The sequence below is a fragment of the Cajanus cajan genome, chromosome 4 (genome assembly GCF_000230855.2).
Source record: "Cajanus cajan strain Asha chromosome 4, NIPB_CcT2T_4, whole genome shotgun sequence".
Taxonomy (NCBI): domain Eukaryota; kingdom Viridiplantae; phylum Streptophyta; class Magnoliopsida; order Fabales; family Fabaceae; genus Cajanus; species Cajanus cajan.
In genome coordinates, this window is record NC_138520.1 from 41,066,404 (window position 1) to 41,079,726 (window position 13,323).

Consider the following 13,323-nt stretch of genomic DNA (forward strand, 5'->3'; position numbering starts at 1 on the left):
ACTGTTTTGAGTTCCCCCAGTTTGACCTGGTTCCTACTCTAGAGGAGTACGAGCTCATGTTACGGTGGCCTAAATCAGCTGGGGTCTACCTTTTTCAGGGGAACCATGTGGCCGTAGAGAGAGTAGCCACTCAGGTCAAACTACCACTACGATCAGCTGCCTTAGTAGGGAACGACAGTATCAAGGGTTGGAAGCTTGCTATGATCGAGGACCACCTTTCTTCCTTGGCTGGTGAGGGAGATTGGTTAGCTTTCAACAAGACTCTTGCGTTAGCCGTGTTTGGGACGATCCTATTCCCCTTTCACGCTAACACAGTGGACCATGCTGCGATGGACGCTTTCTTTGCTTGGGACGTGCATATGAAGAGTCCCGTGCCCGCTATTCTTGCCAACACCTTGCTATCTGTTCATCTATCTCAACAGAAGCAAGGGAAGATCATCCGATGCTGCACCTCCTTGTTATATGTGTGGGGCATCACACATTTCTACGCCTCTAGTCACATGGGGACTTTGCCCGATCCATTGAGAAGCTTCTCAAAGATCCCCGTCTGCCGCCGATATGCTTCCGAGTGGAAGGATGAGATGGAACAGTGGAGTATCGAGCACTTCACGTGGGTTTGCCCTTGGTTCCGTCCGAGCCATGTATTGACAAGATGCGGCAGTTATTCGAGCATACCGTTGATGGGCCTCAGAGGTTGCATAACCTACTCACCTAAATTGGTTATGAGGCAACTAATGAGGACCCAAATCGTTCCTACCATAGAGGAGCTGGGAGGGTTGTGTTTCTCTTTCGATCCCGAGCATCAGAGAGATATGCACGCTGTTATAAGAGCGTGGGAGAGACCAACCTATGAGGGAGATCTCGAGCTTGAAAAGCCTCGGGTGTCCGTTTCCATTGATTACGAGAAATGGAGGAATGAGAGGGGGGTGTCACAACCATCCACCTCTTGTGCAACCACGACTACAAGGAGGGTGTTGCAAGAACAGGTCGACGCTTTGACCAAGAAACTGGAAATCATGGGAGCTCAGATGAGAGTTCTTGAAGAGAAAAACGAAGAATCCAGTTTCACCATTGATGGTCTTCAAAGGCAATGCAAGAAGAAGGACCATGAGATAGAGCGGCTCAAGGATGAGTGTGCTAACCTCAACGAGGAGACTACTCGGGCATCCAAAATGCCAAAGGTCGAACCGAGTAGTCAACTCCAAGAAGTCAATGAGAAGATAGCACGCCTTGAAGCCGAGCATGCAAAGCAGGCACAGTTGATCAAGGACATGCAAGATGATTTGTTTCTGACTCGATCCGACGCACAGCAATGGCGGGAAGTCGCTCAACGACAAGCCGCAAACCTTTCCGATTTCCGCAGAAAGGAAAGGGAAGGATTGGCACAAATGGCCAAACTCCAAGAGGAGAAGGATCGAGCCGAAGACGAGCTTAATGAGCTACAGGCCATGATCAACTACTATACTCAGAAAGCGAAGGAGGCTCAGAAAATCAGTGACGATATGAGCCAAGCGGTCCATACGCAGATTGAAGCAATGGGTCGTCATGTCGAGGAAGCCGAAGATGAATGGCAAAGAAATATGAACCCGCCTGTGGGTTTTTACCGGCTTCTCTCTTATTGTAAAAAATTGCTTCAAAGCATTGTATAAAAGTTGAACACTTTCTTTAATGAATAAAATCGTATTTTTGAGATTTATTGCCTTTGCATCTCATTAGTCATTCATTTTGCATTTATCTCTCCTAGTAATTAATAATAAAGATTAATAAAAAGAAAGAATTAATCGATGCGTATGTTCAGAATGGATCGCACGCCATTTGTGATAAAATGCAAACCACCAACTGCGCAAAGCGAACACACGACGACGCCGTTGTTGGTAATCAAGACAGAAAAAGGGGAAGGTCCCACGCCGTTAAGGATTGTCGCTCCAAGACCTTTCCCTTACGAATCGAATAAGGCTGTGCCATGGATATACGACATCCATACTTCTGCCGACAGTGATATCTCCAATATCGCTGGACTTGGGGGCATGACTAGGAGTGGCAGGATCTACACTCCCGAAGATCTTCATGATAAAGCTCCCAAGAATAAAGAAGAAGGAAAAGATAAAACCGAGGAAAAAGAATCCGAGGAGGAGACTGATGAGCTGTTAAAATTCATCAGACAGAGCGAGTACTCCATTGTGGATCAACTTCACAAGACACCAGCGAAGATCACTTTGTTGTCGTTGATCCTAAGCTCCGAACCGCATCGGCAAGCTCTGTTGAAAGTCTTGAACGAGGCGTATGTATCACACACCATATCCCAAGACAAATTTGAGGGGATTGTTAGTCACATCACGGCTAATAATCACCTCACCTTCACAGATGAAGAAATCCCCACCGAGGGACCGCACCATAACAAACCCTTGCACATCTCTGTAAAGTGCAAGGAATATCACATCGCGAAGGTCTTGGTGGATAATGGATCTTCCTTGAACGTGATGCCAAAAAGAACGTTCGATCAGATGGCAATCGAGGGAGTCCAAATGCGCCCAAGCAACATGATCGTTCGAGCTTTCGACGGCTCTAAAAGAGAAGTGGTGGGAAAAGTCAATCTTCCAATCCAAATTGGACCCACCGTCTTTAATGTCGAATTCCAAGTGATGGATATTACTCCTGCATACAGCTGTCTCCTCGGCCGACCTTGGATTCATGATGCGAAAGCTGTACCCTCTACGCTCCACCAGAAAGTCAAGTTCATAGTGGGTGACAAACTGGTGACCGTGCAAGCTGAAGACGACATACTCATCAGCAAGCCATCCAACATACCTTATGTGGATGCAGCAGAGGAAGCTTTGGAAACCGCTTTCCAAGCATTGGAGATTGCCAATGTTGAAACGTTTCCCCGAGAAATGAAGAAGGTAGCTCATATGCTCACAAAGAATGGATACTTGCCAGGACAAGGATTAGGCAAGTACTCCCAAGGAATCCCGGAGCTACCCATTATCAAGGACAATCCGGGGAAACAAGGGTTAGGATACAACCCTGTTAAAGATCAAAGAACGAAGAGGAATCAAGATCCTTCTCGACGTTCTTTAAGCCAGATCTTTAGGAAGGCTGGTTCACAAACGTCAAGGCCAGCTGTCATCATCAAGTGTCCTTTTCCTTCTAATAGGGATGTGTAAATTCAGTGACTATTAGAGATCACTCCTCGGGGACAGCCCGACCCCCGAGCCTCGATAGGGCACATGTTTCCACTATGATTATAATAAAATCATTCTTCATTATTTCTTATTGCTTCTTTTCTTGCTTGCAATAAATCTCTAGACCACATTATTTAACCCTGTTTGAATAAACATAAGTGAGGTTAAAATCGTCTTAATAATCAATAAACCCGCATCATTTTTATGTGGAAATGTGCATGATAGCTTGGAGCACCTTTTCTTGGCCTCAATAAGTGCCATCATGGATAAAGAAATCCTAAAGATAATAAGCTCGGCAGGGAACCCAAAAAGGGGACTACGCAAAAATAAGAGCAAAAGACCCGCTAGGAATCCCACAAAAGGGTGACCTAGGCAAAAGTTAGGGTTACAAAATGAAGACAAAAACCCGCTAGGAATCCCACGAAAAGGGTGACCTAGGCAAAAGTTAGGGTTGAAAAAAATGAACAAAGACAAAAGCCCGCTAAGACATCACAAATGGGTGTTTTAGGCAAAAGTTAGGGCCGTCAAAAAAAGAAAAACAAAATAAATCCATGATGGTACCATCAATTGAATTCAACAAGGAGCTCAAGACAAGCTATCCAAGTTGTCGAAGCACAATCATTAATAACAAAGATGTGCTTAACTTCATAAGTGTTTAATCGAACAAGCCTAAACACTTAAGCCTACCATTGGCCCGCCATTCTTACAAAATCCATTTTTCAAAAATAAAATAATCCCCTCTAAAACACAAACTTTTGAAAATATATCCTTTCCTTCTTTTCTCTCTTGTCCCCAACGATTTTTGAATAATCTAGTGGAAACATGGAGATATAGTGGTCAATAGGAGGGTTGACACATCTTCTAAAGGAAGGGAGAATCATTTGGTTGATAACACCAAAAATCAAATACGCATCGTTCCTCGGTTACAGAAATCGGCAAAGCACAGTCTGTCTGGAGGAATGGCAAGATCCAAACAAAGAACGCATCGATTAATTCTTTTGAAAAACTGAATCAAATAGAATTAGGTGCATCTCATTTGCATACATGCATACAGATGATAGGTGTACTAGAAGATCACTTATTCTCTGTTTATATTTAAAAAAAAAAAAAAAATCAAAAATCAAAAATCAAAAATCAGAAAAATCTAATACACCCGTATTAGTATTAATACGGTCGTATTGGAGTTAACGTTAAGTACAACGTTTCAACTCCAATACAGGCGTATTAAAATCCAGTACGCCCGTACTGAACCCCAATATGGTCGTATTGAATCCAATACGGTCCATATTGATTGTAAACTTTGTACATCAACGGAAAGGCCAATACGGCCGTATTGAATCCAATACGGGCCGTATTGGCGGAATTTTGCCTATAAATAAGACCTCCCCTCTCTCATTTTGCATACCTTTCTTCATTCTCCACATTCCTTGCTTGTGAGTGCATTCCTACAAAGATTATCAGAAATGGCAGAATCTTCTCGCAAAAGGCAGAGAGCCCCGGCCAGACGTGTAATGACAGATCGACACCGGGACCGGCTACAGCTTATAGAGACGTTCACCATCGAGCCGTCAAGAGTGCTCGACTTTGAGCTTCTCAAAGCAGTGGGCTTGGAGAATGATGTCAGGAACTACTTCGACACCATAGGATGGGGATTTGTCCTTAATCCACCATCCCAGCTATATTTGACGGCCACGAAGGAATTCTTGGCTACAGTCGGCGTCACGGAGTCGACTAACAGCTATGGGGAGGATGTTTGCGCGGTGGATTTTTGGATGAATGAAGGATACCGCTCGCTGACGTTGGACGAGTTCAACGTCCAGGCAGGGTTTTTCAGCCGCACTGATCAGCTGGCATTCCGAGATGCCATATGCGAGTGGCCTGATCAGTGGACTCCGGTTGAGATGTGGAGTTTGCTCACTGGCCGACGGGATTATCATTCAGGGGTGAAGGGCTCCCGGCTCCCGACTGCTCTTAGGATCTGTCACAAGATCCTCACCAGTACTATTCATGGCAGGTCCAAGAGTCCGGAGTCGATTACACGGCCGGATCTGCTGGCCTTATATTGCATAGCCACCGGCCGGAAGGCCAATCCTGGATATTTCTTCCTCGAGCACGTGAAGAAGCTTGGGGTACGAGAGGGAGGAGAGTCCAGACAGGGGTACATCTTGGTTGCCCCACTCCTCTCACAGCTGGCGGAGACATGGGGATGTCCCGATGGTGCAGAGCCAGGGGCATTGGCGCCGAAGCTGATTGGTGCCTCCACCCTGATTAACATGAAGATCATCGCTAGATCGCCAGGAGGGGGGTTTGTGCGAGTAGATGGCCTCGAGACCTTCGACGACCTCCTCAACAACCTCGACTTTGAGGGAGGCGACGCCCCGCAGCCAGAGGCTAGCACATCACGGTCGGACAGGGGATACTTTGACGCCCGCTTCGACGCACTGCAGCAAAACATTGACACGCGATTCGATGCTTTTTAGCAGAGCATCGACACGCGATTCGATGCTTTTCAGCATAGTATCGGTACATGGCAGCAGAGTACCGATACTCGACTAGACAGCTTGGTGCAGGGTTTCGACAACCTCTCAGTCTGGCTCCATAGCCACTACCCCACTCCTCCTCAGGATCCGCCGGCCGATGAGTGAAGACCGGATTGCTTCCTTTAATTTTTATGTATTTAGTTTGTTTGGGCTGTGTCCCATCTTTTGATTTCTTTTGATTTCTCTCGTACAAACTTATTTTCTATTTAATGAAAATTTCCACTGTTTGATTTTAAATTCTCTAGCAATTTAAATTCTGTACAGCAAAAGCCAAAAACATAAAAAAGGCAAAATACAGAAAAAGCCAAATCAGAAGAAAAGGCAAAATACGGAAAAAGCCGAAAATGAAAAAGGCAAGGATATAGAAAATCCAACAAACAGATTGCACAGAATAACTGAGCCTGGAGAGGCTTGCCGAAACAATACTCCTCAGTAAACAGAATAATTGAGCCTGGAGAGGCTTGTCGAAATAATACTCCTTCAGAATAACTGAGCCTGGAGAGGCTTGTCGAAATAGTACTCCTCCAGAATAACTGAGCCTGGAGAGGCTTGCCGAAACAATACTCTCAGAATAAATGAGCCTGGAGAGGCTTGCAAAAATAATACTCCTTCAGAATAAATGAGCCTGGAGAGGCTTGCAAAAATAATACTCCTTCAGAATAACTTGAGCCTGGAGAGGCTCGCAGAAATAATACTCCCCAGAGGGAACCTCAACTCATGCTCTTGGATTCAAAATCCCCAGCAAGAGCTATCAAGCAAGATCGTCAAAATCTCCAATGGAAGTATGATCATCCAAGCAGTATATTCAAGTCAAAGGACTTTAAAACTTCCTCAGTGAAGATAGCTCTTCAACTCAGGTGTTGAGTGAGGCTAAGCCTGCAGAGGCTTCCTAAAAAATACTCTGGGATACACAAGATCCCCAAATCCCCAATCGCCTACTCAAGAGGCATCCCTGCAAAAGGAGAAAAATCAAAAAATATCAATAAATATTCCCCAAGCGGAATCCGGCACTCAGCCGAACACTGAACCCCATTCCCCAGTCGCCTACATAAGAGGCACTCCTTCAAAAGGAAAAATCATAAAAAGATCAATAATCATTCCCCAAGTGGAATTTGGCTCTCAACCAATCATTGAACATCAAGGTGATATGCCTAACAGAAGAGGCTAATCAAAATCAACGACAAAATCCCCCAGTGGATAACAGCCTACACAGAGGCAGCGAAATCAGAAAACCAAAAGAGACACCCGAACAAGGATAACCGGGATACTCCACCAACGTCGAAAGGACGTCAGCCAATCATAAGGCACCGCTCACATCAGAAAGAGCATCTTTGTGTCTACACCCCTAAGGAATCAGAAATTCCCCAGTGGGCACCAACTACGCAATGGAAAGTTGGGACGCAAGAACCTATGAGTAACTGCACATCCCCTAGACGGATCCCTGCGTTATCCAGCCCTCAGTGGCACAAAAATCAAAAAAAAAACAACCGTCGAAGCAGCATCGTGGACTGTGGAGACAAAATCATCACAAATCCCTGGAAAGGAGATATTCACGCTACCCCGTCGTCACAAACACGGAGGTATGCAGCTTCTGGCTCGAGCAATGAGCGAAGCTATCTCTGGAAAGGAGGTACTCACTGCTCACCGTCGTCACAAAGGTACTTAGCTTCCGGCTCGAGCAAAGAGCGAAGCTAAGCCTGGAGAGGCGGTATTCACAGCTTCCAGCTTGGGCAGCAAGCAAAGCAAAGCCTGGAGAGGCAAAACTCACACTGCTCACCGTCGTCACAAAGGTGCTTAGTTTCCGGCTCGAACAAAGAGCGAGACTAAGCCTGGAAAGGCGAAACTCACACTGCTACCGTTGTCACAAGGGTACTTAGCTTCCAGCTCGAACAAAGAGTGAAGCTAAGCCTGGAGAGGCGGTACTCACAGCTTCCAGCTTGGGCAGCAAGCAAAGCAAAACCTGGAGAGGCTACTCGACAATTTTCCACCGGAAGACGCTACAAGTCAGAAGGTCGGCGCATCACCCGGACAATTGGGTCAACTCCTTTACTTGTCAGCCGGTACACCAAAAGGCCGTCCGACTAAGTAAAGGGGGGGCAGCTGTAGACCCCTAAAATTGTCCGGGTCGGAAATAAAACTCGAAGACCCTCAAAGATCGAAGGAAAGTCAGCCAGAAGGACTCCTAGAAGACCATAGGATGGCTATCTGTAGATTTAGAGGTCTTGGAGTAGCTTAAAATAAGGAAGTGGAGGGAATGAAGCCCAATACGGCCGTACTAAACTTAATACGGCCGTATTGAAGCTTCAACACGGCCGCAGTGAACTCAATACGGTGTATTGAAGTTTCTGAAACTTCAATACGGCCGTACTGAAATCAATACGGCCGTATTGAAGCTTCAATACAACCGCAGTGAACTCAATACGGGCGCATTGAAATTTCTGAATTTCAATACGGCCGTATTGAACTTCAATACGACCGTATTGAAGTTCAAAAATTTCAATACGGCCGTATTGATTCTGTAGCCCGTATTGCGCCTATTCCCTATAAATATGACGTCAATTGGACGTCATTCCACACTTTTGAACATAGTTTCAACCCTCTCCTTGAGTATTCTGGGGTTTTTGAGCAGTGTTCTGCCCTAGAAATCACTCGGAGAGTTGATCCGACGAAGTTCTTGAGCCCCGAGCCATTTTGGTTGAGGATCGAACCTAGTCGAAGGGAAATCCTCCGGATTTCCATAGTCAAAATTTTATAGGAGGGAGCGAGCGGGCTTGTAGAGCGAGGGAACGCCAAAAAGCTTCCCAGTTTTACGAAATATATAAAAGCACGCTTCAAAGGTTTCTTCTTAAATCCTTCCTTTTACTGCTTTCTGTGTGCATATTTAAACTGTCATCATGTAGATAGTTAATTTATAATTGCTTAGAATAAATAGGGGTAATTTAGTAATTTTACGCTATTGTTATTTTAGAAATAATCTGTCATAGGGAACCCGAAAGGGGCGCTGTGGGGTGCTAACACCTTCCCCACGCGTAACCGACTCCCTTACCCAACTCTGGTTGTAATGGCCGAAGTTGATTTATAAAATCAATTGCCTTATCCTTTTTTCCAATGTTTTGAGTAAAACATTGGTGGCGACTCCACGAACCCTTTTACTACGAAAACCACTAATCCATGGAGGGTCCTGCTTGGGATTAACATGGATTGGTGAGACATTTAATAAATAAATTGGATAAGATCGACAAGGTCTCAGTTTGAGAACAAGTCGTTCTAATAATCCAATACATTTTCAAAACTAAAATAAAAGCGAGCTCGACCGTCTTCGCGACCGCCGAGGCCAGTTTGGGCTGGTGGCGACACCATGAACTCGAGTCCGACAGTGCGTTGGAACTTTCCATCGACTTACGACGAGAGGAATTGGGTCCCTATAATGGGGGCACCTTGGGGGCCTCAGACCGGTGAGAACAGTTAGAACCTCCTTGAATATGCACTTTTCTGCAGGATACCCCTACCTCGTGATTCGCTCGTGACTGTTCGTGGATGAGTGAATTGTTTGTGCATTGTTTATGTGACATTGTATGAGCATACATTGCATTATTTAAACATACAATATTCCCTTTTAAAATAAAAATAAATAGGAATAAGAATCTTCCATTACATGGTGTTAACATCTACCTTCATCACATTCATATAGGTAGTTTCCCTTTTCACCCAAAAAAAATACAAAAAACAAAATACCCAAAAAAAAAAGAAAAAAGGGTTATTTATCCAAACCAAGCAATATCATGCATCATCTTAGGGACATCCTAAAAACATGATAATGCTTAGTTGAATAAACACAATGCATGCATATTCATCGCCATCATCTCATATCATGCATTCTTATCAAAGATCATGGAGGGATCTAGTTTTGCATTTCATACATCCCTCCTAGTAATTCATTAAAAAACATTAATAAAAAGAAAGGATCAATCGATGCGTATGTTCAGAATGGATCGCACGCCATTTGTTATTAAGTGTAAGCCAACAACCGCGCCAAGCGAACGCACATCAACTCCGTTGTTGGTAATCAAGACGAACAAAGGGGAAGGTCCAACACCGTTAAGGATCACTACTCCAAGGCCTTTCCCCTACAAATCGAATAAGGCTGTGCCATGGATATACGACATCCATTCTTCTGCCGACAGCGATATCTCTAACATCGCTGGACTTGGGGGCATGACTAGGAGTGGCAGGATCTACACTCCCGAAGATCTGCACGACAAAGCTCCCAAGAATAAAGGAAAAGAAAAGGAGAAAACCGAGGAGAATAAAGAATCCGAGGAGGAGACTGATGAGCTGTTAAAGTATATTCGACAGAGCGAGTACTCCATCGTGGATCAACTTCACAAGACACCAGCAAAGATCACTTTGTTGTCGTTGATCCTAAGCTCCGAACCGCATCGGCAAGCTCTGTTGAAAGTCTTGAACGAGGCATATGTGTCGCATACTATCTCCCAAAACAAATTTGAGGGGATTGTTAGTCACATCACGGCTAATGATCACCTCTCTTTCACCGATGAAGAGATCCCCGCCGAGGGACCGAACCACAACAAGCTCTTGCACATCTCTGTAAAGTGCAAGGAGTATCACATCGCAAAGGTCTTGGTGGATAATGGATCTTCCTTGAACGTAATGCCAAAGAGAACGTTCGACCAAATGACAATCAAGGGAGTCCAAATGCGCCCGAGCAACATGATCGTTCGAGCTTTCGACGGATCTAAAAGAGAAGTAGTGGGAGAAATCAATCTTCCAATCCAAATTGGACCCACTATCTTCAATGTCGAATTTCAAGTGATGGACATTACTCCGGCATACAGCTGTCTCCTTGGCCGACCTTGGATTCATGATGCGAAAGTTGTACCCTCTACGCTCCACCAGAAAGTCAAGTTCATAGTGGGTGACAAACTGGTGACTGTACAAGCTGAAGATGACATACTCATCAGCAAGCCATCCAACATACCTTATGTGGATGCAGCAGAGGAAGCTTTAGAAACCGCCTTCCAAGCATTGGAGATCGCCAATGTTGAGACATTTCCCCGAGAAATGAAGAAGGTAGCCCATATGCTCACCAAGAATGGATACTTGCCGGGACAAGGACTTGGCAAGGATTCCCAAGGAATTCCCGAGCTACCTATTATCAAGGATAATCCGGGGAAACAAGGGTTAGGATACAACCCTTATAAAGATCAAAGGACGAAGAGAAACCAAGATCCTTCTCGACGTTCTTTAAGCCAGATCTTTAGGAAGGCCGGTTCACAAGCGTCAAGGCCGGACGTCGTCATCAAGTGCTCTCCTCCTTCCGATAGGGATGTGTATACCTGATGACTATTAGAGATTACTCCTCGGGGACAGCCCGACCCCGAGCCTCGATAGGGCACATGTTTCCATTATGATTATAATAAAATCATTCTTTATTAATTCTTTATTGCTTCTTTTCTTGCTTGCAATAAAATTCTAGACCGCATTATTTAACCCTGTTTGAATAAACATAAATGAGGTTAAAATCGTCTTAATAAAAATAAACCCGCATCTTTTTTATGTGGAAGTGTGTGACAACTTGGAGCACCTTTCCTTGGCCTCAATAAGTGCCGTCATGGATAAAAAGAAATCCATTCAGGACAAAAAATCCTAAAAAACAAAAAGCTCGGCAGGAAACCCAAAAAGGGGACTGCGCAAAAATAAGAGCAAAGAACCCGCTAGGAATCCCACGAAAGGGTGACCTAGGCAAAAATTAGGGTTGCAAAATAAACAAAAAACAAAAGTCCGCTAAAACACCACAAAAGGGTGTTTTAGGCAAAAATAAGGACAATCGAAAAACAGAATAAATCCATGATGGTACCACCAACTGAATTCAACAAAGGGGCTCAAGAAAAGCTATCCAAGTTGTCAAATCACAAACGTTAATAACCAAGATGTGCTTAACTTCATAAGTGTTTAATCAAACAAGCCTAAACACTTAAGCCTACCATTGGCCAAGCCATTCTTACAAAATCCATTTTTCAAAAAATAAATAATCCCCTCTAAAACACAAACTTTCGAAAAAATATCCTTTCCTTCTTTTCTCTCTTGTCCCAAACGATTTTTGAATAATCTAGTGGAAACATGGAGATATAGTAGTCAATAGGAGGGTTGACACATCTTCTAAAGGAAAGGAAAATCATTTGGTTGATGACACCAAATCTCAATATAACATGCATCATTCCTCGGTTACAGAAATCGGCAGCACACAGCCCGTCTAGAGGAATGGCAAAAATCCAAACAAAAACGCATCGGTTAATTCTTTTGAAAGATAAATCAAATAGAATTAGGTGCATCATACTGCATACATGCATACAGATGATAGGTGTAATGGAAGATCACTTATTCTCTGTTTATTGAAAAAAAAATAAAAAATATAAACTTCAGAAAAAACAATGCGCCCGTACCATGTTCAGTACACCCATACTAAAATCAGGGTTATGAACAAAATTTCAACTCAATACGGGCTTACTGAAATGGATACGGCCGTATTGGCCATAAAGAAATTTTCAAAGACCTCGTCATGAGGCAATCGCATAAAATAGAAAAAATAGAAAATTGCTTGTGTATGACAGCAGTCAACAAAAGCCGAAAACGAAAAAAAGGCAAGGATACAAACAATACTCCTCAGTTTGTACAGAATAATTGAGCCTGGAGAGGCTTGCTGAAAAAATACTTCCTCAGAATAATTAAGCCTGGAGAGGCTTGCCGAAATAATACTCTCTCAGAATAACTGAGCCTGGAGAGGCTTGCCGAAATAATACTCATACAGAATAACTGAGCCTGGAGAGGCTCGCCGAAATAATACTCACAGAATAATTGAGCCTGGAGAGGCTTGCTAAAAAAATACTCCCACAGAATAACTGAGCCTGGAGAGGCTCGCCGAAATAATACTCCCCAGAGATATCTCAGCTTCCACTCACGGGCCAAATTCCCCAGTGAAAGCTATCAAAGCGAGATCAGCAAAATTCCCCAAGGGAGGCTTGATCATCTAAACAGAATATCCAAGTCGAAAGGACTTAAACTTCCTCAGTGGAAGGTAGCTTTCCAACTCAAGCGATGAGTGAAGCTAAGCCTGAAGAGGCTTTCTAAATAATACTCTAGGATAAATAAACTTTAAATCCCCACTCGCCTACTCAGAGGCACCCCCTCAAGAAAAAAATCACAAAAGACAAATAATCATTCCCCAAGCGGAATCCGGCACTCAGCCAAACACCAAACATCAAGATAATTCGCCTACTCAGAGGCACTCTTTCAAAAAAGAAAAAAAAAAAAAAATCCAAAAGATCAATAACAATTCCCCAAGCGGAATTTGGCTTTTCAGCCAATCATTGAACATCAAGATGATATGCCTAACAGAAGAGGCTAATCAAAATCAACATCCAGAATCCCCAGCGGATAACAGCCTACACAGAGGCAGCAAAAATCAGAAAATCCAAAAGAGATACCCGAATAAGGATAACCGGGATACTCCACTTACGTCAAAAGAACGTCAGCCAAACATAAGGCATCGCTCAATTCAAGAAGAGCATCTGTGTCTACAC